Genomic DNA, 25746 nt, shown 5'->3' with positions numbered 1-25746 from the left:
AACTGTTGTAGAGTATATTTATATATTAGGCGATGTAGATGAAGTAGTAGTACATATCATTATTACAAATCACTGCCGTGAACAAAATCTGAAATCACATGCATATTTATGATTGGTATGTTTCTAATTAGGCATCCACAAAGATCCACGTTAAAATTGTTTTCTAATAACATAATAATATAAATAATGACTTCCCCAAAACTATCAAGAAAGAATACAGTAATATATGACGCAACAATACTCTTTGAGCAAAATGATAATATTCTCAATAACATTACAGGAATCGTTACTGAAATCTGACGCATGTCATATACTCTTTAGTTAACAGATGTAACCTTAAGATTATGGAGAAAAATATTCCAGCAATTGAATTCTTTTCTTTGATTACGAAGCATCTCTCTCAAAAGAAAAATTGGGACACGAGGAAATACGCACTAACAAACCATGGTTCGAACTAGCAGAGAAAAGAAAACAGACAAAATTACGTTGGCTACACAAATTTTCATAGACATCAGGCGAGAAACTTCCAAAACATTTAGAACAAAGAAATGCGATTTTTTGAAAGCTAAAATTTAGGAACTTGAAGATAATAGTAAAAATAAAAACATTCGGGACATGTATAAAGGGATCAACGAATTTAAGAAAGGCTATCACCCTCGTTCTTATATTAAAGAAAGCTGATGGAACAGTTCTCACTGATACAGATAGCATTTTAAATAGATGGAAAGATTTCTTTGACGATTTGCTTAACACGCAACCAAAAACTAATGTGCGTGGAAAAAGGGAGATACACACCGCAGAACCGTACACTCCAGAACCCAACCCAATAGAAGTAGAAACCGCTATAAAGAAATTAAAGAAACACAAATATCCGGGTATAAACGAAATAATTCCGGATGAGTTAATTTTAGCTGGAGGCGAAAAATTGTGGAACAAGATACACAAACTCATTCTCCTTATCTGGAACAAGGAAGAATTGTCTCAGGAGTGGAAAGAATCAATCATTCTTCAATCCACAAGAAAGGCGACAAAACTGACGATAATAATTATCAAGGCATCTCTCTTCTGTCAACATCCTATAAAATCCTTTCAAACATTCTATTAACAAGATTGACCCCATACGCAGATGAAATTATTGGAGATTATCAGTGTGGATTTAGGCGAAATCGATCAACTATTCGTCAAATACTCGAAAAGAAGTGGGAATACAGTAGCCCGGTACATCAATTATTTATTGGTTTTTAAAAGGCGTACGACTCGGTTAGGAGAGAAACTTTGTACATCGTTCTTACAGAATTTGGAATACCGGAAAAGCTAATTAGATCAATTAAGACATGTTTAAATGAATCCCAAAGTAAAGTCCGGGTAGGGAAATTTTTGGTCACTAGCTTTCACGTCGAGAATGGCCTGAAACAAGGAGATGCATTGTCGCCATTATTATTTAACTTTGTCCTGGAATACGCTATAAGGAAAACCAAAGATAGCAACCAGGGCCTAGAGTTGAATGGTGTTCACCAGGTTATGCGTACGCTGATGATGTAAATTTAATAGGGGATGATAGGAGAACAATAGAAAGAAATGCAGAGGTCTTATTAAACGCTTGCAGGGACAAGGATTTAGAAGTAAATGGAGAGAAAACTAAATACATGGATGTGCGTCGGGACCGTAATACTGCAAATTATGAATGCGTTAAAATATTAAATAATACTTTTGATAAAGTGGATACTTTCAAATATCTAGGATCAATATTAACAGATGAAAATCATATTCTCGAAGAAATTAAATGTCGACTAAAAACAGGAAATTCGTGTTATTATTTAGTTCAAAATCTCTTGTCGTCGCGAATTCTGTCGAGGAATTTGAAGCTTAAAATATATAAAACGATAATCATACCTGTTGTTCTGTATGGTTTTGAAACATGGTCGCTTACACTGAGGGAAGAACGTAGACTGAAAGTGTTTGAGAACAAGATGCTCATACGAATATTCGGATCCAAGAGGAACGGGAATGGTGAATGGCGGAAACTTCATAACGAGGAACTACATAAATTATACGACTTACCAAACATTGTTAGGGTTATCAAGAATAGAAACCTTAGGTAGGCTGGACATATAGCCAGGATGCAAGAAAGTAGGAACGCTTTCAAAGTGTTAGCGGTAAGACCAATCGGAAAACGACCATTAAGAAGAACTAGGCGGAGATGGGAAGACAATATTAAGATAGATCTCCCAAAAATAGGAAACCAAAGTAGAAACTGAATCCAGTTGGCTAAGGATAGAAGTCAGCGGAGAGCTTTTGTGAACGCGGCATTGAACCTCCGGGTTCCATACGCTATAGAGTTAGTTAGGTTACGAAGAACGAGTAGATGCCTAAGCTGATATCACAAATAGATTAAATGCGCATTTACTGAAAAGATGGGTTCTACTGATATTGGATAGTCTATATACTCTTCGTGTGCTAGGGAATAGGGGAGATGAGGAGATAAGATTTCGTATCAGGTTTCGTCACGTACAGTCGCACTCCTTCATTTTTTTTATGTCACTTTCCTTTGTGACAGTCGGACACAAATCATCACACTTGTCTGCAAAAAACACTTTTCAAATCGGATTATTGGGAGAGCCTCCAGTTCCAATGTTGGGCGGGACATGTCTCCCCATTTCCCCGGAATTTGTGCTCGTACCTACAGCTGTGACAACTTTCCAGCATGAGGAGAGGGACATATCCTCCTCTGGCATTTATTGTAATTTGTGCCCAAGTAGCGCAAGTGGAATTAATAGGTTACATATTGATGAGACTACTAAACGCACTACAGAACGAAGTTAAGTTTGAAATACTACTACAGAATACGATTCTTTTTAAAAAATGGAAAAGCCAAGAGAAATCAATTTCATCTTACATTCCTTTGTGGCAGTCGGACACAAATCATCACACTTATCCCAAAAAGCACTTTTTAAGTCAGATTATTGGGGAGATAGTCACCCCCAGGTCCAAGATTGGGGGACATCTCCCCCTCGTCCCCCCCGGGATTTGCGCCAGTGGAGACGTGGGAAGAAGCTGGACCTATTTGAATCCACATTGGCCAGTTATGGGTTCCAGATAGAAACCCAACATATCAAAGAAAATATAGTGCAAGTTTTTTAAAAATCCAAAATAGTGATAGATGTAGAAACAAAATTTCATGTCGATTTTGTTGTGCATAAGGTCAAGAAATAAGCGAAAAGAAAATGTTAACTCCACATGGGAAACAAATGGGGTGACGGACGCAAGTGGGGATCCATATTGGCCTCTATTGGCCAGTGTCGTCGAGCTGACACGGTATGGAATGCGTTTTTCATTTTTTTTTCAGAATTGCTTGCTGGGGTATCTACGGCAAGCATTTCTGAAAAAATTTACTAAGATCTAACAAAACCAAGAAAAAAAGGAGGAAGTTTGGCAACAGCCCATCTTTATGTTGATGAGTGTACGAAATATACAACAAAATTGAAAATACAACAATTATTGCAGATGACGATGCAGTCCGTTGATACGCTCTTGAGACGAAACTCTTGTGATCGGCGAAAATGCTAGCAATGGCTTTTATTTCGTTGCTGTTTTCGCAACAAATGTAATTCTTTTTCTTGCCATTTTTAGGTTATCTACTCGATCTACTACGTTGTTTGATTCTAACAAATGAACAAGAATACACAAGGACAAGGACAAAAAGTTCGCCTACGAATTAGAAGCACATATGAGAGAAGGTTCGAGTCCTGCTCAAGGGAAAAAGGACGAAATTCACATGTAATAAAATAGTTGGAGAATTGTTTAGTTAATAAGTTCAGGAAAACAAAGTATACATGTGAAAATGTAAAACTATTGTTTTTTTTTTTTTTATTATTAAACTGCCCGTTAATTTTTATCATGAAACGATGCCTGCTCCAGATTGTGGATTAAATGCGGGGCCCTGATGGGCAAGATGTGGGAACTCACATTGATCAATATCGATCAATGTCGACCGAGAAGGGAGTTGACGTCGGTCCATCTTGGGCAACCAAAATTAGCCATCATGGGCAAAAACGTCAACCAGTCGGCATAGGGCCTGCATCAGGTATTGGTGTTGGCCCATATCGCATTTTCTCCTGATTTTTCTCCTGTGCTACTGGGAATATTTAACTACTTTTCTCTTTTCGACCATGAAAATTATCCCAAGGGGCGAACTTGCAGGTGTCATCGAGCCTTTCTTTTCTCTATTCCGTAAAATAAATTGATCTTGAGTGGATACCTGATATTAAGAAACTATATACTGCATATAGTATATACCGACTAACTACATGATACGACTAACAACGTACGTATATACTAACTAACTATATATTGTACATATACTTGTTTAAAATACTATATTGTGTATTCAATTGCCCAATGAATTTCAATAATTTATTATTGCATTCTTTTAATAATTGAAAGAATTATTTCATGTAGTTTAAAGACTCCAATTTTAAATATATTTATAATACTTCTCGCACGGCTTCCTATCCATGAGGAAACAAAAATTATGCTTCACGAACAAAGCACATCATATCAGCATTGGCGTAAGATAGGCTTTCCAACATCGAAAGAATATTGGAAATCAGTTCGGTATGTTCTGCTATACATATATATATGGGTTGAACAAAAAAACTAAAACGTTTGCATAAGTGTGAAAATTATACCTAGTATGGTGTGGGGCATCCTTTTGCATCCAAATCAGCCTGAATTCGACGTGGAATGGTCGTATACAGCTCCTGAATCGTGGTTGTGGAATTTTGTACCATTGTTCCTCCAAAACATGCTCCAGTTCCTTAAGGGATGCTGGTGGAGGGTAATGAGATCGAACACGCCTTTCTAACTCAGACCACAATAGCTCAATGATGTTCAAATCTGGTGATTGTAGGACTCAGGAGAGGTGTGGTATCTCCTGGTCATGCTCCTCAAACCATGATTTCACCGTTTTTTGCAGCATGACAGAGTGTCGAATCATCTTGGTAGATGCTATCACCATCAGGGAACAATATTTGGGCCATGGGTAGAACCTGGTCCCCGAAATTGCCTCATACGCCTTAGCATTCATCATTCCATGCAGGGCTATGATGGGACCTGCGGAAAACTACGATATCATTGCCCATACTGTAACAGAATCACCCCCATGCTTTACAGTTGGGAGCAGACAGTCTGTATCATAGGCCTGCGACGGTGTTCTCCATACGTAAACACGAACGGTTGTTGGAAACAAGGTGAAGATCGATTCATGGAACCACATTACATGTTTCCACTGCTCATGAGTCCACGCCTTGTGGTCCTTGCACCACTGGATATGTCTCTTCGCATTTACTGCTGTGACTAGGGGTTTGGCGATAGCGGCCCTGCCATGAATTTTCATTTTATGAAGTTCCTGTCGCACTGTTTTCGATAAAACCGGGTTCTGTAGGCCGGAATTGAGTTTAGACGTAATTTTCATTGCAGTGGTCTTCGTTTTAGCTGCTACAATCCGTTTTAATGCCCTCCGGTCTCAATCTGACAGGATTGTCTTTCGACCACTGTTGTGCTTTGCAGAGGTCGTTTGCCCATGAATTGTGTATGCCCTCGTGACATTGGACACAGTGCCTTTCGATACCCCCACAATGTTCGCCACTGTTGCTACTGAAGCTCCAACCAGATGGGCACCAACGATCATGCCTCTTTGGAAGTCTGTCAGGTCGCCCATTTTACCGCACCACTTTCACACTACGACACTCACAGGTAAACGGGTTACTGCTGACAGAAGTGGAAGGTTCACATGACACATTGAACAGAAAAAACGATCGGCAATCGCAACACGCGTTGTACAGTGGAGGGCCAAACTTACGTGTCCTGTATGAAGTGTTTTTAGATTTTTTGTTCTCCCTATATATATATATATATATATATATATATATATATATATATATATATATATATATATATATATATATATATATATATATATATATATATATATATATATATATATATATAGATAGATAGATAGATAGATAGATAGATATAGATATATATAAAATGAAGCAAAGATGACGCCTCTAGCGCCCAAGGGATCATATTCCGGGGTAAAATATAGCACGTCATCACTGGCATTAAATAAACGTTTCAACGGCGAAAGAATTTTTAAAATCAGTTCGTTAGTTTTGGACATTTCTTCCTACACATAAAGAAACAAACAATGATTCTCCCAGCACCCGACGGTCAAAGTTCCAGATTAAAATTTAGTATATCATCACTGGTATTAAATAAGCTTCCAACAGCGAAATAATTTCTGAAATAGGTTCAGCAATTTCTCATAGTTTCTTATATATATAAAAAACAAAAAATAACGCCCCCAGCGCCCGAGGTTCATGCTCCGCGATAAAACACAGCATACCATCACTAGCAGTAAATAAGATTCCCAATAGTGAGAGAATTTTCTGAAATCGTTTCAGTATAACTTCAGAAAATTTCTTATACATAACGAAACTAAAAATGACACTCCAGCGCCCGAAGGTTCACTTTTCAGGATAAAATATAGGTGTCATCACTAGCATTAGACAAGCTTCCCAACAGAGGAAGACTTTTTGATGTTGGCTGAGTAGCTTCTGATAACTTCTTACATATAATGAGTAAAAAATGACGCCTCAGCAACCAAGAGCCAATTTTACGAGATAAAATATGGTGTATTATAACTGGCATTAGGAAGACTCATCTCCAGCCACCACTTGTGCCAGGAACTCATTCCTTTTTTTTTTTTTTTTTTTTTTGGCATAGCGCTGCAGATGATCAAGACAGTGGGCCATTCGACATGCTTTCTGTGGTTTTTGAAGACTATGGGGTACCGATAGCGCACACACTTTGCGCCAGTTAAGTCTTTCCGTCATGATGATGTGCACACTTCCGACGCTTAAGTTGACCTCGGCGGCTACAGTCTTCACTTTAACTCTGCGGTTCTGGGTAACGAGTGCATCAAACACCTGGGCGATGCGTTCGGTAATGCAGTGTGGTGTTTTAGACCGTGCATAATCGACTAACGACACCCGTCCTGCCCTGAAATGCTTGTGTCACTCTTTGACCCTTGCAAGGGACATGCAGTGTTTATTATACATGTTTCATGCTAGATCTCAAAAACTACGCATGGTTCAGCAATTAGGTCCGCTTTCGTTTGTGTTCAGTTGCACAAAAACTTGCGAGTGGCGTTTGTTCCTCTTTCTACCTTCATGGTCATTGCCACCTCTATATGGGAGAGGCGGTGAGCTCGCCCTTCCACCCAAGACACCCATTATTGAACTGAACCGCGATATTAAGGCACTCAATGTATCAGCAAAATGTCATTGAAATCCAATCCCAGTTACGAAAATTAATGTGTTTACGATGTTGCGTTAAATAGCATAGATAGGTGCATTATATCGAGCTCCGGTAACTTTATTGATAGAGCATTGGGTTGCATTCGGGATGTCCCAGTTAAATTGCTATAGACAATTCCATACACACACACACACACATATATATATATGTTGAATTGAATTAAATTGAATGGAATGTATAACAAACTGGCATATATGGCCCATGCCGACGGACACGATGGTGAAAGGTAGCGGCCAGAGCCATTTTAGTATAGGTATCATCCCGGCATTCACCTGACGGGATTGAAGAAAACCCGCCGGAAATCCCAAATGCAACCAATGCTCTACAAATGGAGCTACCAGAGCTCACAATATATATATATATATATATATATATATATATATATATATACGCTGTATAACGCAACATCGTAGACACATTAGCTTCCGTAACTGGGATTGGATTTCAATGACATTTTGCTGATATATTGAGTGCCTTAATACAGCGGTTCAGCTCGATAACAGGTGTCGTGAGTGCAAGAGGGCGCTCTCTCTCCCAATATAGACGTGGCAATGACCATGGAGCAAGAAAGAGGAACAAATGCCACTTGCAAGCTTTTGCATAACTGAACACAAACGAAAGCGGGTCTAATAACTGAAACATGCGTAGTTTTTGAGATCTAGCATGAAACTTATCCAAGCATTAAATATTTTCCATGCTACGACCATCGTCATGCAGTGCTTTCTTCGTGTTTTTTCCATGTCCTCACTTTTTTCTCCATGTAATACTAATCCTGATTTTTTTTCAATCGTTTACACTCACACTGAATTACTTTGTGCCCTAAGCAGCAATTTTCGTCACTTTGACCTCTTGAGATATTACGCCTAAAAATGCCATCAAAATTACAAACTCCAAATTTCGGTCCCCCCATTAATCTACAGCACCAGTAGTGTGATAACTGTGAATATTTCTACAGAATTTTTACATCAATAGTATTCAGCACAAAACTTATTAAACCCTATTTTATGCCCTTCCAACATACAGCCACTTTAAAATTGTAATTTTCTGTACTTTTTCTGGTGATTTCATGTATTGGTTTGCAACTCTGCATATTTATTTAGAGGCAAGAGTATACATATACTACCCGCGTACCTCAGTCTCTTCTGTGAATATTCGTTTTTGTGTGTGTGTGTGTGTGTATATATGTGTTCGTCTGATTCGTACGTCCTAAGCAACAGTAGTTTTCGTACGCTTGCAAATGCATAAAATGATACTCCACCGACAACAAACATGGCCGCCAGTCAGGAATACTTGTACACACCTATTCACAAAAAGCTGGAAACTCGTTCAGAAACTAAGTCCGAAAAAGTGAGCCTAGATCCGTCACAATTCCCGCGGATCTATACACAGGGAATTGCATGTTTCCGCCATTCTTTATATTGACACTAGCTGCAAACAGTACTGTCATCCGAGCGATGTGAAAATGTAAAAACAAAATCAAACTACTTATTTCTGAGATTAATATTGATTGCACACCTCATGCACAGTTCCAATATGCAAAATCAACCATTATCATAAGTAGAAATTGTTGAAAACGACAGAAAATGGGTATTTAAACCTCCAAGTAGGAACCTGTGCTTGGAGCGATTCTATTATCAATATTATAACACAATCTCTTGTAAGTTGCGTCTGTGGTCAAGCGGGTTTAGTGCTGCTACTGATATTTCTGAAATGAAGGGCGACGGTTCGAACCTCCGTGCGGAAAGTTAAAGTTTTTCTTGCTTTTTTAAAAATATATGAGAACTTTTTTATAAATATAAATTTCTACTGTGAAGTGATTGGAAACACATTATCCTACGAACTGTCACTTTTCAAATCCCTGTCCCATTTACTAGCCCGCCATGTTCATAATTCATATACAAAAACGCTAAAATGAGAAATGTGAACACAGTTGAATACCTAAAACCACACGTTCAACATGAAAATTATTCATATATATATTTCGGGGACTTTGCTAACTTCATTCTTGGAAATGTGAACATTCTACAAGATATTTCATTCATTTTACAATATATATATTGCATTACAAAAACTTAGAGTACCTCATAATCTGGATTCTTATAAAGCAATTTCAAAAATTATTTAGAAAATATGAACTGCTTAAAATCGGATTAACTCGCAATGCCAGCAATCTGTAATATCTTACATTTATATTTATTTACATTGAATGTGTACTTGTTTTATACTGTATAGCATGAATATTAGCTGCTACATAAAAAACAATTATCTATAATTGAATTTAAGTAGGAAATCGATATAGTTATTATAAGAAGAAGCTTGTGAAAATGAAGTGTATAATAATGGTTGTATCTGAAATAGATGTTGCGTAATGGTGTAATTGGTTACCCCGCCATCTTTGGAATACTGGGCTCTTCAAACTGTCCGTCCTTAGGGATGCGAGGAGTCGAGTCGAGACAGAATTTTCCTGACAAAATTCGAGTCGAGACACAGCTCTTCATATAGAACAATTCGAGTCGAGTCGAAACATCACTTTTACAGCATATTGTCGAGACGAGACGGCCTCAACTCTTGTCTCGTGACCATCTCTATCCATCCTACCTAGATAAAATCAATTTTGTAAGCGAATATTCAATTTCTTTTAACGATAATTGTAATCTACGATACAGATTGAAGTAAGATATTGGCTTGAACTGCTTTATTACCCACATAACCTTCGTATACTGCAATTATATCTAATTGCGGCATAAATATTTATTATTATTAGTTGTAAACACTGAAGAATATATATTAACACACACTGAGGAAGAACTAGGAATGCGCACGAGTCGAGTCGAGACGTCTCGAAATTCGAGTCGAGACAAAATATACGAGTTAAAATATACGCACACATCAGCCAGAACATTATGACTGCCTACCTAATTGTCAGTATGTCCACCTTATAACGATATCGTTATATCTACTTTTTAACCAACCCTCATATTTCCAATGCCAGCTCTTGGAAATAATTTTTAGCAAGTCGGAACTTGCGAAAGAGCGAAACAGTGAAATTTTTCTTCCCAGAAGGTGTCTCTTTCCTCAAGACATTTCAGCACCTCTCGCCGGACCGTATTTAGAAAGGTATTTGTTCGTACCCTCACTCACACCCACGCAAAGCTGATTTTCTGAGCAACAGCAGTGGATCATACGTCATAATGTGAATTTTTGTGAATAATTATTTACACTATTATGTACGTCAATATAATTAATGTCCTTTCAATCAAGTGATAATTAATCCATTATTTCTGATTATCGGAGCAGTGATATAAAAACTAAATGTTTAGTGCAAACTATTTTTTATTCCACTAGGATATTCATACGCTCTAAAAGGAACCAAGAGCAGCCAAAACTTGGCGCGGGGGGTGAGCTCCAATTTTTAGTGAATAATGCAAGTAGCAAAAGTTTTAATATAATTTTATGATTGGTGCGTCAGTAAGCTAAAAATAAAGATTTCAACCCAACAGTCTTCTAAGTTATAATTTAATAAGCTCACGAAAACGGAGTCGAAAATGGAGTATCAAACAACAGGTAAAATTTGCACGTAGGAGGACTCTCGTGCTGAAAACCGTAAGAAATATTTTTTTTAGTGATGCGAAAAGAAGAATATACATGCCTTTAGTATTGTCTTCAGAATCCTCATAAAATCCATTGAAGTTCTGTGATCGTGAAATCCGTGCATTTCCGTCGTTCTCGTTTCGCGCGCGTCCAAATCAATTTCTAAGAGCCATCATATTATTTGATCAGTATATATTGTGTTAGTGTTGTATCAGTATGTTCCTAGTTTCTTAAAAATCAAAATATATATACTCTAAAAATATTTGGTGCGTAGGCTATTTTTATTAATCATGAAATAATACGTAATAGTGCTATTGTGCATAATTTGTATGTGTTGTTCTTTTAGTATGTGAAAGATAAGTATCATACCGTGCTGTGTGCATAATTTAATATTTTATTAGGTTACAGGTAAAGTACATTGAAAGTAGCGCAGTGCAAAGGTATATATATTGCGGCATAAATATTTATTATTATTAGAATGTAAACACTGAAGAATATATATATTTCTCTGCAACCATCCGGTGTTAGCAATGCTAGTTGTTCCCACCTCAAGTGTTCTTTTGAAGTTATCGATGCAGCCGTAATATGCGAAACTCGCCAGTAATGGTGGACACACGACTCGGCCTTTTTTGTGGTTATTGAATGTACCCGAATCTAATAACTGTGAGTGTGGATCCTTCCTTATATTAACTGGTGTTCAGTTTCATTATTACTTAACCATTCCTTACTGGAACTTAGGAACAAACCCATAATCATTACTTATAGCTTATCCCAAACAGGGATATACAAAGTTCATATCCCATAATTATCACAAATTGGCTTAGCCCAAATAGCAACCAACACAAATCGAACCCAGTACTGTCATAACCTTTGGCACTGAAAACAACGGAGAATGTTTTTGGCATAGACGTAATGATCCTTTGTAGGTCGTTGGAGAGATTTGGCACCACATGTGCACACACATGTCACCTAATTCCCGTAAATTTCGGGGAGGAGGGCGATGCACTCTGACATCACGTTCAATCACATACCAGATGTGTTCGATTGGGTGCAGATCCGGCGAGTTGGGAGGTCAACACATCATTGGAACTCGCCCCTGTGTTCCTCGAACCACTCTATCACACTCCTGGAAACACAGTCGTTACGAAGGGGTGTACGTAGTCTGCAAGCAGTGTGCGATACGCATCGGCCGTCATGGTGCTTTACTCGAGCTCCACTAGACACATGGATGCATAAGCGTAACCTTGGTCGATATGGTTGGGGGGGGGGCAAAACATTTGTGCACACACACACACACACACACACACACACACACACATATATATATATATATATATATATATATATATATATATATATATATATATATATATATATATATATATATATATAATTCTCAACCTTTGTCGACCTTTTCTAGATGAAGGTTTCTCCAATTTTTTTTCACACGAATCAATTTTCGGCAGTTCGTTTCCACGTTACTCCACACTGTTTCCTAATTTCGTCACACCATATTGTATTACACGTTTTCTGGATCGTTTTCGTTCCCTTAGGATCCAGTTAAAGATTGCTTTTGTCCACCTATCGTCAGTTCTTCTTGCTATATGACCAGCTCCCTGAAACTTGAGTCCTTTTATTTTCGTGATGATATCGGTCACTCCTGTCATATTCCTGATCCATGTATTTCTTTTTCTATCTCTCCGGGTTCTATCTCCCCATGCTACTTTGAGTCGTATATGCTCTCTCCCTATGCAAGTTTAAGAAAGAGCATTATATATTAACAACTGATGACAAAAAGTTGTGAATTCAACCAAGCGTAGATTTTAATTCCTAATTTAGATTGGAAGCAGAAACATATTTCAAATTATTGCCTTTGGTACAAAAATCGATTATAAAGTTTGAATTTGCGGTGGCAGCTACAAGGCATGAGCGTGAGCTGCGATTCTTCTTTTCTTTCATTATTAAGAGACTTAGGGCCTTATGCAGAGTCTTTCCGACGCTTGATTAGTACCATACTAAAGAGTTCGACTAACATTTATTTCCTGCAGTAGTATATGTATATAATATACATTGCTCACTTGTGCACGTGTAAACTTTTCTATGTTTCGTCAAAAATATATTCACAAATTTCCACTTGGGCAGGTAGTGTTCGGTCTTAAATTGACACTTTTTGAAACTAACCATACATTTACTTCTAATGTTTTACCAAATATTTAGCACCGTAGTTTCGAGAAACCCTCTTTGATTTTGGATCATCATTGTATAGTTGGAGTGTGGGAATGATATAAATATAAATACTACTCAGGCAGATATCCAGCCTAACTTTACGTGAATTTTTGCGGATTAGACCTAAAATTAAGCCTTTGCCTCTGTGCTAAAAATTGTTTTAGTCAATAGCCGGAACGCCTTTCTTAGAATAATTTCGCGGAACACAATGACGCAGAACGAAAAGTTCTAGATTAGGTCTTTGTCGTGCTTTAGTAGGATATTAATCTGCTGAAAATATGACAATAATAAACTGAAAACATACAAATTTGGAGCGAGACAACTACAGCACAGGAACTGAATTCGGACACCACACCACACTGACTTACTGGAACGCAGAAGTGGTGCGTTCCGGCCCATTTTAAGCCCCGCTTAGCCAATCTTTCCCTGATCTTTGTCCAATCTAGTGCTGTCAACGGCTCGAGCGGCTCGGCTCACGGCTCAGTCACCATGAGCCGAGCCGGCTCGAGCCGATGTCTCACCTGACTCTAGCCTATGTCTCACCGCAACCGAGCTGATGGCTCACTTGAGCTGAGCCATACCGAGCCGATGACTCAACTGAGCACAGCCGATGGCTCACCTGAACCGAGCCGAACCAAGCCGATGGCTCACTTGAGTCGAGCCAAATAGAGCCGATGGCTCATCGCAACCGAGCTGGCTCGAGCCTTGCCGGTTGGGCGCAACATCGTCCTGATTAACAACGAGGAAAAATACAAGTTCGCTTAGAAATATTTTTTCAATTATTGATAAATAGATGGAAGTAATAAAACAAAACAAGTCTCTAGATAAACACAAAGGACGCCTTTTAGAAACTATGTAGATGCTGTTACACGACCTTAACAATAATAGTTGTAGGCGTACTCGAACTTTTACATTTTTGTACTATTATTTAATTAGTTTCTTGAATGATATTTACAACAGAGATCAAACTAGTGCCCACTTATTTAAGAGATTGATTAACAAATCAGTTACTACAAACTCAAATATACATTTTGTTTGTCTTCAGTAATCCAACTTCGAAAATTTGGCTTTTGTTTTAACATTTTCCAGTAAGTAGTTAGTAGTGTTAATCACAAATTTATTTCATTGCAAAACAACTAATTACCGTAATAAAGTGCATGAAGTATTAACTTTATAATTACAAAGGTTATGACAAAAGAACCAGACTTAGGTCCAAAATACGTATATTTTATATATATTTATATATATATATATATATATATATATATATATATATATATATATATATATATATATATATATATATATATATATATATATTTACTTGTTACGCGAGTCCTCTATGGTTGAATGTATAACACACCTATGTTTGACACAGTGGTAATTGCAGTTCTGAGGTTGATATCGAACAGAGTGAAAGTTAAGGAGCAATCGGAGTTAGAAGGTGAGATCGTAGTTTCCTGGAGCTAGTGTTGTCAACGGCTCGCCACGGAGCTGAACCGAGAAGTGAGCCAAGCCAACAGCTTACCCAACCGATCCGGCTCGAGCCTTTGGCTCAGTCGGGCCGGAACGAGCCGAGTCGGTGGCTCATCGCAACTGAGCCGAACCGAGCAGATGGTTCACCTGAGCCGAGCCGAACCGAGCCGATGGCTCACCTGAGCCGAGCCGATAGCTCATCGCAACCGAGCCGGCTCGAACCGATAGCTAAGTTGAACCAAGTTGGAGCTCGAGCTAAGCCGGTGGCTCAGGGCTCGAGCCAAGCCGGTTGACATCATCCTCATATTGACCTAGCCCAATCCCTCATATTGACCTGAGACTTAAATATTGTTAAGGAATTACCTGGAACAACCTATCAGCACAATATCTACATATTCGTTTACCACAGCTCATTAATAGTGTTTCTTTCAGAAAAAATCTCTAAAGTGGGTATTTAATAAGTAAAGAGGGGAACTATAATTAAACATATGTTTCTTCATATCCTGATTTTCTCTGAAAATTTGCCTGAAGTGTATTTTGCACTTGACTATATGTGTATGGAGAGGAAAGCCCCAGCTCGCTCTCTGAAAGAAATACTGCTTATCAATAACACAAGAAAATCACATTAGAAAATCCAAACAGTAGCCAGTAAATATCACATTTATAATTTTGATTTAATAAGTTAATATTTCATCTACCGTTAAATGTAATGATATGGAAACTGGACTTGAACTGTTAATAGAGCTGCAGCCGCCTTCCTCCAAGTGTTGCTTCTGAATCAAATTTGTTGGTAATCTGGGAAACGTTAATGTCGTAAGACCTTTCTGTGCACAATACAACTAAACTACGAAATTTTTCTTGACCCATAGTGCTACGAACGTATATTTTTAGCCGTCTCAGGCAAGAAAAGGAACGTTCACTGGTTGCGGAACTGACAGGCACGCTTAGAAAAGTCTTATAAACTTGGTTCAAGTTTAGGAAGCATTCGTAAAGGTTCAATTTTTAAAACAATTTAGAAGCGATGAAAAATCATTTTCAGTCTACTCTCTGCACACAAATTGGAGAAAACTGTTAACTCTGATGTCAGCTCAACTTTGGTGATTTTGTAGGTGTTACTGACAATTGTGATACTTTCTGCTGATGGCTTGTGTTGATTCTATTGGCATATCATTTTCTTTGAACTTTTATTCCTAATATCTGACATAAGATTGTCAATAACAGAATAATGCACTTAGCGTCTGTAATATTCAGCTGCTGTCTCACACTCGAAGAAGTGCACCGCCATCCAATGCTCGTGGGATTCGTCTTCTTCGTGGAACGTTCGGTGCACTGCACCCCGTGGTTTCTACAATTTAGCGTATTGAAACTTTTCTCATTCTGTAAGGGCTGAAGGCAGCAGATATTGGCTTGCGACAATTTTTTCACAGTAGAAAAATTGGCACGCGTATTCTGTAAATGCATGGACAGTTGACTCGTGTATTCAAGAACACGTCTCATCAGTTTAAGACGAAACAAAAATTAAAAAATCATGAACATTTCTTAACAGGGAATGCGCATCTGGGCCGCAAATTTGATCGTGATCTGCTATTTCCTCTAGAGTTTCAACTACAGGTCCAAAATGTTCTAAAACTGCACGAATAGCTTCAAATTTATAGTTCCATCTAGTGTCGCTCAAAGATTTTAATGTTACCAAATGTTTCACGTTTTCTCCTTGACGTTGAATATTTTCAAAAATAGCGCGCCTTTTTGACGACGCTTCTAAGAAGGAAATGCAAACTACTCAGAACACCAAACATGTTTCGAATCGCAAACACTTCTCCGCACACATCAACAATGCATAAGTTCAAAATGAGATCGTAACAATGAATATAAATGGCTAAATCGTTCACGTCCCTGGTCCTCTTTGCAACGCCAGAGTACTGATCACGCATAGCGGCTGCACCATCGTGACATTGTCCTCGGATGTTATCTACGCTCAGTCCCAGTGATATTAACACATTTGTTAACAGTTTGGACAAACTTTCGCCGTGTTTTTTGCTGTGTTGTAAAACCCGATCAAACTTTCGTGAACGTTTAATGTTTCATCACAGTATCGCAAAACAATTGATACTTGTACATCTCGTTTCAAATCTTGAGTTTCATCCATGATTGCACTACATATGCCTGCAGTCTTCACACGATCAATTATTTTTCGCAGCACATACTCACACATTAAATCTAGAAGTTGATTTTGGTATTCGGGACTAACGTATCTAAATGTTTTCTCTTTGTTAACATAATACCGAAAAATCACGTCATTGTCTTTGGATCTTAGCGATAAAAGTTCTAGTAAATTACCTTTATTTTCACTTCCGTTATTTTTTCTATGGCCTCTAAGAGAAACACATTGGCGAGCACAATACAAAATACCATCTAGAAGTACTTCTAAACATGCTGTATTGCCGTTAACTATTTGGTTCGTCTGCAAATCTAATTTACGCGTAACTGATCCGTGCAATAATGTGTTTCGGAATTCCGCAGCCTTAGAAATACAACTCTTATGAGCGTTACTTGCCTCATGAATACTGAATTTATCTACAGCCTTCTTCCAGTTACGGAAACCCTCTTTAGTAAAGGTGTCTTCAGATTTCGGAATATTTTCGGAGAATACGCGACAATAAAAGCAAAAAAGCACAATCTCGAGAAATGCGATATCCTAACCAACTAAATTGTCTATACCACTCAGATCGGAACTAGCGGCCATTTTTATTGGGGTATGTTTTTAATTGCGGTTGAAAGGGACCTTGACCTACCGCCAGAAATCTTTGCCTTTTCACGACTTTTGACTGGATCACGATCTTCTGAAACTTCATCTTGTGACACTGTTTCCACAGTAGTACCGGTATTTGAATTCTTATCTTCTGAGACTTCATCTTCTCACACTGATTTCACACTAGCACTTGAATTCTTATCTTCTGAAACGCAAGAAGTAGATTGTTTAGTCACTATTTCATTATTTCCGCTGGCACTGTCAATATTGCTCAGTTTCGTCTTCTTATTAAAATATTCCAACTAAGTTTTCTTTTCTTTCTTTCTTTTTTCTTTCTTTTTCTTTCTTTTTTGTTTTGTTTTCAGCACTGCATATTTGTCACAACAACTTGCTGTGAAATTTGAGAAATGTTCAAGTACCACAGATAAAATATAAAAAATGAAACCACTATACACCGATACACATGAAGGTCATATATACAGAAAAAAAACTTCAAACGAACTGCTCACTGCCAAGGGCGCCGATTTCTCTGTAACTTTGGAGGGGCATTCAGATGTGGGTTTGTATATTCATAAAAAAATACATATAACAATACAAAATACATATAAAAATACATATTAAGAAAAATACATAGGGGCCCATATGAGGTTTGGGGGAGCCGGCCCCCTCGGCTCCCCAGGATCAGCGCCCTTGTTCACTGCAAACACAAACTTCAGAATAAATCCAGTGTATTAATTTTGATTTGGGTGCCAGGGTGACTATTAGTAAAACTAACTCGTTTTAACCTTGGAATTCTCCCCTTCCATTTTACAACAATACCAGATGTTGCTATTTTTGACTTACAGGGAAAGCAGTAAAATATCTTTTGTATTTAGAACGACAAGATTTCCGACAAAAAACCAAGTTCTTTATGTTTCTGCTTATCCTTATAAAACACACCCTGTATCCCAGACAACAGACCGACCTGTACTTCCTTTGACCATCAAAATACATCACATCCCCTTTCTCTAGCACGCTCAAAGTTCACTGATTTTTATTAAGATGGATGTAACAAAACATTTATTGCAAGACATACACCAGATATGGTTAAAATCAGAGTTCCATTCCCGTTGTTATTCTAGAACTTTTTCCAGAAGACAGTTTACAGTCGAACATTTTACAATAATATCAGCATAGATAAGACAAAATTTTTAATAACTGTCCATTGCTTAAGAAACAGCCAGAATCAGTAAGGAAGAAGGTATATGAAAATCTCTGAACATGAGCATTTTTTGAGATATAGTTCAATCAATTTTACACCGCCTCTGTGATCCTCCCCCACAAAAAGCATGTGCAGAAGTAGTCCTATCTTTATTCAAATCACAACCATTTCTGGTGTAACAGAAAAATAAAGAAATCCTGAATTTGATAGTACAGTTTAAAAATTATTATTACCGTCGTAAATGTAATGTCTTAAAACGAAAAAAGCAATAAAGTGAGATGTGAACCAATTCAGATCACATGCATCGAAAGTGAGTGACAATTACCCAGCTAGTAGTAAAGAGGGAATGTCAGGGCTGAAAGTGAGCCGAAACACGCCGGTAGTGCGTTCCGGCAAATTAGCTTCCTGTCAGAATTTAGTTCGTGTGCAACACTTGTCACTTCACAAATATTGTGCATTCATTTTTAATTAATATTTTGGTTCCGTCAATGAAACGACTATTAATATGATTTATCAAACCAAATCAGGGATTATTTACTTTCATTGTTGACTGTGTTCTCGCAAATCACTGTGGATAAGCATTCTGGCGAGGTGGGTATTCACTGAAGCCACTGAAGCCCTGGGAAGTGTGTATGCCTAACGAACAGCATTTTAAAGGTTGAGCCTGGCCACGAATTCTGTCCCGACCGGCCATCCTGATTGAGTGACTGAGGTTTTCCCTGGTACAGTTCGCGGCATAAAATTTGTTACAAACATTCTAAGTCCAAATTAATAACAAACTCTTGCCCAGTTTTCTTATGCATTCCCGCAATATATGTATCAATCGATTAGTTGCTTCTAGTATTTATTCCAACTCCTCCCCCTCCTCCACCTCTCCTTGTCTAAAGCAGAGTGTGTGACGTAGTACACTCTTTCCATTCAGCTGAAAAAGAAACAGGAATCAAGTTTACAACGTTATAGCTTTAAAACAGTCCTTTCCATTCGTTTGTTCTGAAATATTTTTAAGAGCCTAAATTAAAGGGAAGTCACACAATCTTCCCAGAGCTTCATAAATATCTTTACTTTCATTCTTTTCTTTCTTTAAAGAGTGCAAGCTAGTAAGATGCTCCCTAAGAAATCTATGGAAATTGCCAAGAGCTCTAAAATATCTACGGACAGAAACGAGTTTTATTCAATGATTCATTTAATTTCTTTTCAGTAAGTGCAAGCAAATGTTTCAGGGGCGTCATTTGGGCAGGACAGGAGGGTGTAATTCCCCCTCTCTTGAGCTTCATAAATACGTACTTTTTTGATCAAATGTATAGTAATACACTAATAAAAAGTGAAAATCTTATGTCGCCGGAGAATCTCTTCCTCCCTCCCCCCCCCCCCGAATAAAGTCTAAAAGACACTGGTTTTAACAACAAACCTATAGAGTTACGATAGCACATTGCTAAAGAGCTTACATTTGGTTTCAAGAGTCGAAGGTTTGATCTCAAGCCATATGACTTCCTGGGTGACATTGAGAGAGAGAGAGAGAGAGAGAGAGAGAGAGAGGGATTCAAGTATGGAGATAGAGAGGGATGATTTGTATACACACATTTAGAATTGGGGAAAAAATGATCGGACAGCATTCGTATTATGACGAAAATTCTGATTTTGTGAAAGATAAGAAGGGAAGTTTTCGAACTGCGAGGATCACATTAGGCAGTTGTCGAATTAATGTGGAGAACTCTTTTTAAAGCATCAGATGATTACGAAAGGAGAGAAAGATCTTCAGAACTGAGGAATTAAGATTTTAAAAAATCTGATTTCGGCGACGGGTTTCGAACCACGAACCTTGTGGTCATCTAACCATGACTTTATCCATTCTGCTACGGATGATTCTATTACTCGTTCACATACGTTTCCCTTAGCTGCGTTGAAAGCTACCTTAAGGGGATATTCCGAAAGTTGACTCGGTAGATGCGCCGTTCAGTTCGGACGCAAACCTGTTGTAACTTAGTTACAATGTGCAAAATGAGCTTCCTCTTCTTCAGGACACTTTTTAAAGCTTTAAAATTTGTTACTATTGTTTTAATTAAGTGACATTTCATAGAACCATCTGATAAAGTAGTGCCAAGCCCTGTGCGTCATTGTCTGTTAGGTGAATGGCTAATGTAAGTTACTTTTACGTGGATGGTCCGAGCTTCCAATAAAGACCATTCTTATTGATTATTTTATTTGAGCTACGCTCATACTGTATATTCCACAAGTTCAATTTCGAAGTAATGTAGTCACAGCTAGTTTAATTCGAAATAATTTTGCAATATTATATTTGTTACTAAATTTACATGGCACTCCCCACTTGTTTGTAGCCCTGCATAAATGCAAAATTGTTTTAAAAGTATATTTTACTTTCAAGTATTATTGCTTTTTTTAAAATTGTCCTTCAACTTTATTTTATAATTATTTTCTATTTCTTAATTATAACATATTTTCTATTTGTATTGTATTCTATGTTACACGTTTATTATTTACATTTTATGTCTTACATTTGAAGAGGAGCTTTTGACAATTCAGAGCAGCAGGGACATACACAGGATGCAGGCCTTGGCAATCCAGATCTTTTGCTCCCACGAAATCACTACTTTTTTGTTTGTATATATATCTAATTTTATAGATGGTGATACCACGGGCGGATCCAGGGAGTGTGTTTGGGGTGATCGCATCCCCCAGAATAGGGAACTTTTTATACTTTTTATTTTAAAAATAAAACATATCCTAAGTATTTTTCATCTTTGTATTATAAACGTAAATTAAAACCTAAAGTAGATAGGCCTTACTTTCTTAAGAAAGTTAATTCTACAGAAGAGCTCTTTCTCATTTTCTATTTTTTTCTTTCTTTTCTTTTCTTTCTTTCTTTCTTTTTTCTTTTCTTTTTTTGCAATCCGCTCTTACCTTGATTGGACTTCGAACGACCGCCCCTCCCAAACAATCACCCTGGATCCGCCCCTGGATGATAGACATTTTAGTAAAATATGCCCTCAATCGCTGAAATAAATTCCTGTCAAGCTTTCGATCGCTGAAATAAATTTCTGTCTACGACCCTTCAAAACAGTGACGATTTTAGGGAGTGATCAGTTAGTAATGCCTCCCTGGAGCAACGACACTTCCCCAGAAGTCATATCTCCGATAATTCAGAATGTGATTTGTGCATTATCACTTTTCACTCTCAGTGTCTTGAAACGCACCAAAAAGGAACTGTTCTGAAATATTTACTGGTTCTCCCTATGACCCCATTTCAATATGGTCAACCTTGGACATATACACATCTGAAATATCACCTTTTATGTCAGTGATCCCGAAAACTATCCATTCGACACAAATATAGGATATTTTCGATTCTTTATTCCTGTCACCCTCCCATTGTCAACTCGAAGCCAACCAAGGCTTATTTTGGACTTACGCAGCATCCACAGTGTCACTTTTCATCTTTGCATATGAATTCGACACTAATTTCCTTTGTATTTGACTACTTTTACATGTCACCTTCACCTTTTGGTAGGGATTTTTTCAGTACCTCGCCCCCACAACTATGGAGAAATTTCAACCAAGTACGGTATAATTATAAATTATCATCTGAAACACAACAGTACGGGTGATCTTTTTCGCAGAGGAATTCGTTAACTACTGTTTCAATATCAATGTATTGGCATTTTTTGCTGTCCATGCTGAAGATTGCCAAAGGGCTAAACTTCTTCTGCACTATTGTGCAATGAATATAGGTTTTAGTGGTTTAATTTACTGAATACTCGTTTAGATGTTGCTCTCGTCACAGAAAAAGTGATATACAGTTATAAAAGAAAAATGAAATGAAATATCTAATTTTTACGTCCCACGATTATGCCGACTGTGCTAATGGAGAGAGTAATGGTGAGAAATAAATGAAATTGTTTAATGAAAAAAGTGGGAGGAAACGGGATTAACCCGAGGACACTCATGCACACGGTGTTTGTCCGTAATAAAGTTCATTCGGCGTGAGCTGGGATCGAACTAAGGACCCCATGCACCATAGGTAAAGTTATAAAAGAATAGGCGTCTAAACAAATACGGAACACTACTATCAATGAGAGTTATATAAGATTAGATTTTTAGTTATTTCATTCTAAGTTAAAATTTCAATCAATCTTGTTCTTCATTACTGTTCGAAAACTTAAAGTTGTTGCTGCAAGGACGTGATAAATCTTTTCAGTAGACTTCGCAGTCCCCTCCACAGCTTCTTTTTCATGTAATGCTAAAGTAGTCTCATTTTAGACATCGAGGAAAAATAGTGGAATTACGAATTTTCAATGGGGTCCCGTTTTACTCTGGGCTCCCTCAACGCACTGCCGTTAGTTACGTCACTGTTCAGGATGCATGATGCAGCTTCTACTTTTAGGAATACTTTCTAAGGCACTACGGTTTGTTTTTTTAATTGCTGTGTGAATTAAGTTGTATTTGCTAGAAGTGTCGGTTAAAGGAAACTAAAGATCCTACACTCAAACACAAATAATCTCTTTCGAAACTCTAATGGAAAACGAAACGAATCGTCCTAAACATGTTACGCTTTTGAAGAGAAAAAGAGCAAAGCAGTAGTTGCACATACGCTTAATGGTGTTTCTTGGATACAAATTTATAACTTACAAAAGTCATGTTCACGTCATGGTTTGATAGATGAAGGGTTAGTAAAAGGAATTCTTACGCTGGTGGTTGTGGGTTCGAATCTCTGCTCTTCTTGTTACTTTTTTCTCTTAGCTACACTTAGTTTGTGCATTCCAAACCTCGAAGATTGGTTTGGATTATTTATGAAAGCAGGTAGAGAATTAATCGTAGTCGAAATTAGTTTCAAATATGAGATTATAATTACATATTTTGTCTTTAAGTTATTACGTATCAATTTTTATATCAAATTTTCCAGTCTTTATTTAATTCATCTTCCGGTGTAATACAATGAACATTTGCAGAGCGACGTCAGTCGGACGAAAGTACTATATTCCATTGTTACTCTAATATACCTAGGTATTTGTTCATATATTTATAAATTGTTTACTAAGTAAAAACTTATGGCGGTCCACATTATGTGTCATATAATAAACCGTACGAAGGCGGACATAGCAGAAGGCGTATTGCAAATATCCCTGGTGATAAAAAGTAGGGATCTTCTTCACTAGATTCGAACCACTGTTACAGGCGGTTTTGGTTTACATAGCGAGCATAATACCACTCGGCCACCAAGTCTCGCACGTTAGCCTCTTTATTAATGCAGAACATACTGAGACACTTACATTCACTGGTGTCGCGTGATGTATTTCATAAAATTTTGTTAATAAGTGGGTCGAATTAGGTAGCCCTCTAGAGGGCTGATGGTGTTGTGGGCGAGCATTTATTAATAGTGTGTATAGTCCCCTTGGGACTCGATTACAGCTGCCATACGCCGTGGCATTGAATCCACCAGGCGAGAGATATAGCGTTGGGTGCAACAGATCGACCACGCATCTTCAACACGCTCCCAAAGATCATTAGATGTTCGTGGAGGATTGTTCGACCAGGTTTCCCGCAATGTTCTTGCAACAGAGGCCTACATATTTCAATAGGGTTCAGATCTGCTCCATGATGAACCCAGTCAACTATTTCGACATCAAGTTGCCTCTGCAACCATGTCTGAACCACATTTGAATTATGTATCGAGCTATTGTCCTGTTGCAAATATAATATGCCGTCACCTACATGAGCTTTTATTTCCGGAAGCGTTTCATCCAGATGTTCCACATACTTGTGGGCGTTTAGGCGACCAGGAATCCTGTAGCTTCCTCCGAAATTTGCAGCCTTGCATATCCATGCCCAACAGTGGACAGTTACATGTCCCATTCGACCAGAACGGGAAACGTATTCAGAGGCATACCTTTTTCCAGGGGGGCGGCAAACACGCTACGGCCCGAAGTTTACACTGGAAAATATTTTTTCGTCTCTGAAACGACCTCGTCCCACACACGTGCAATATTTAACTGTGCAAACGCCAGACGGTCAACCATGTGGTCTTCTGTTAGTCGCTCCTTAACAGCTGCCCTGTATGATCTCAAACCAAAGGATTTGGGTCTACGACGGACAGTCGTAACATCGCCTGGGAAATTGGTTTCCTCTCGTAACTGTCGGGCAGACATGAAAGGGTGCTCATGGCATTGGGCAATTACACTCTGGTCTTCTTCGGCAGAGGAAACTCTTTGTCGCCCACTTCCTCTTTTACGTCTTACATCTCCTGTTTCCTCATATCTCCTCCACCACCTCCGTGCTGTAGCACGGTTAACGCCATATCTCGCGCCTGCCTCGCTATAGTTCATGCCCGCAAGCTCAATTAAAGCAATCACGCTGCTTTTAACAGAAGCTTCGTAGTGAGCCATTTTCACACCAGAAGCAAAATGATAGCTTTGCTTAGGTGTTTGAACGGAACGTGCTTCATGTGACGTCACGTAACAAGGCGGAGTTTCCTCTCATTGCTGTAGACGATATCGTACGCCCTCTGCTGGGTGTTTCGTGACGGAAAAAATGCTTTTAAGCAGTTCATGGCGACCGCTTTGAAATCAAATGTAAAGTATGAGAATTAAATTTGTCATATCTGTAGTTTGGTGTAGAAACAAAACAAAATTGGAAACCAAAGGTTTAAGAACAAGTCAGATTATTAATATAAAACAAGTCAAAGATTATTAACTTGTATTATCATACAAGAAATGCGAGAATTTTGAAACAAACTAAAAACTTAGAAATTTGCAACTGAAGACAAAAAAAACTAACTTAAACACACTAAAGGGTATGAGTAGGGGGATTAATGGGGACGTCAGCAATGAGGCTATATGTCCCCGCCTCGATTAACGCGAGGGATGGATTTTACCATTTCACTTTGACGGAATAACGTAGAGGATGGAGAGGAGGGGGAAGATACATAACAGCTATAAATATAAAAATAAAAGTGACAATGTTCGATGGTGAATAACTCTTGAACTACCCGATCGTTCTCAATCACATTATGAACATAGATGAAATTCGAACCTGGCAAGCTTTTCGTTATTTCATTTTGATATTAGAACTTGCGGAAGAGGAGGGGAGGGTAAATATATGAAAATGA

The sequence above is a fragment of the Thermobia domestica genome, chromosome 9, assembly GCF_964235325.1.
Source record: "Thermobia domestica chromosome 9, izTheDome1.hap1.1, whole genome shotgun sequence".
Classification (NCBI taxonomy): Eukaryota; Metazoa; Arthropoda; class Insecta; order Zygentoma; family Lepismatidae; genus Thermobia; species Thermobia domestica.
The sequence above is the reverse complement of the archived record's forward strand: the minus strand, read 5'-3'. Positions refer to the sequence as shown.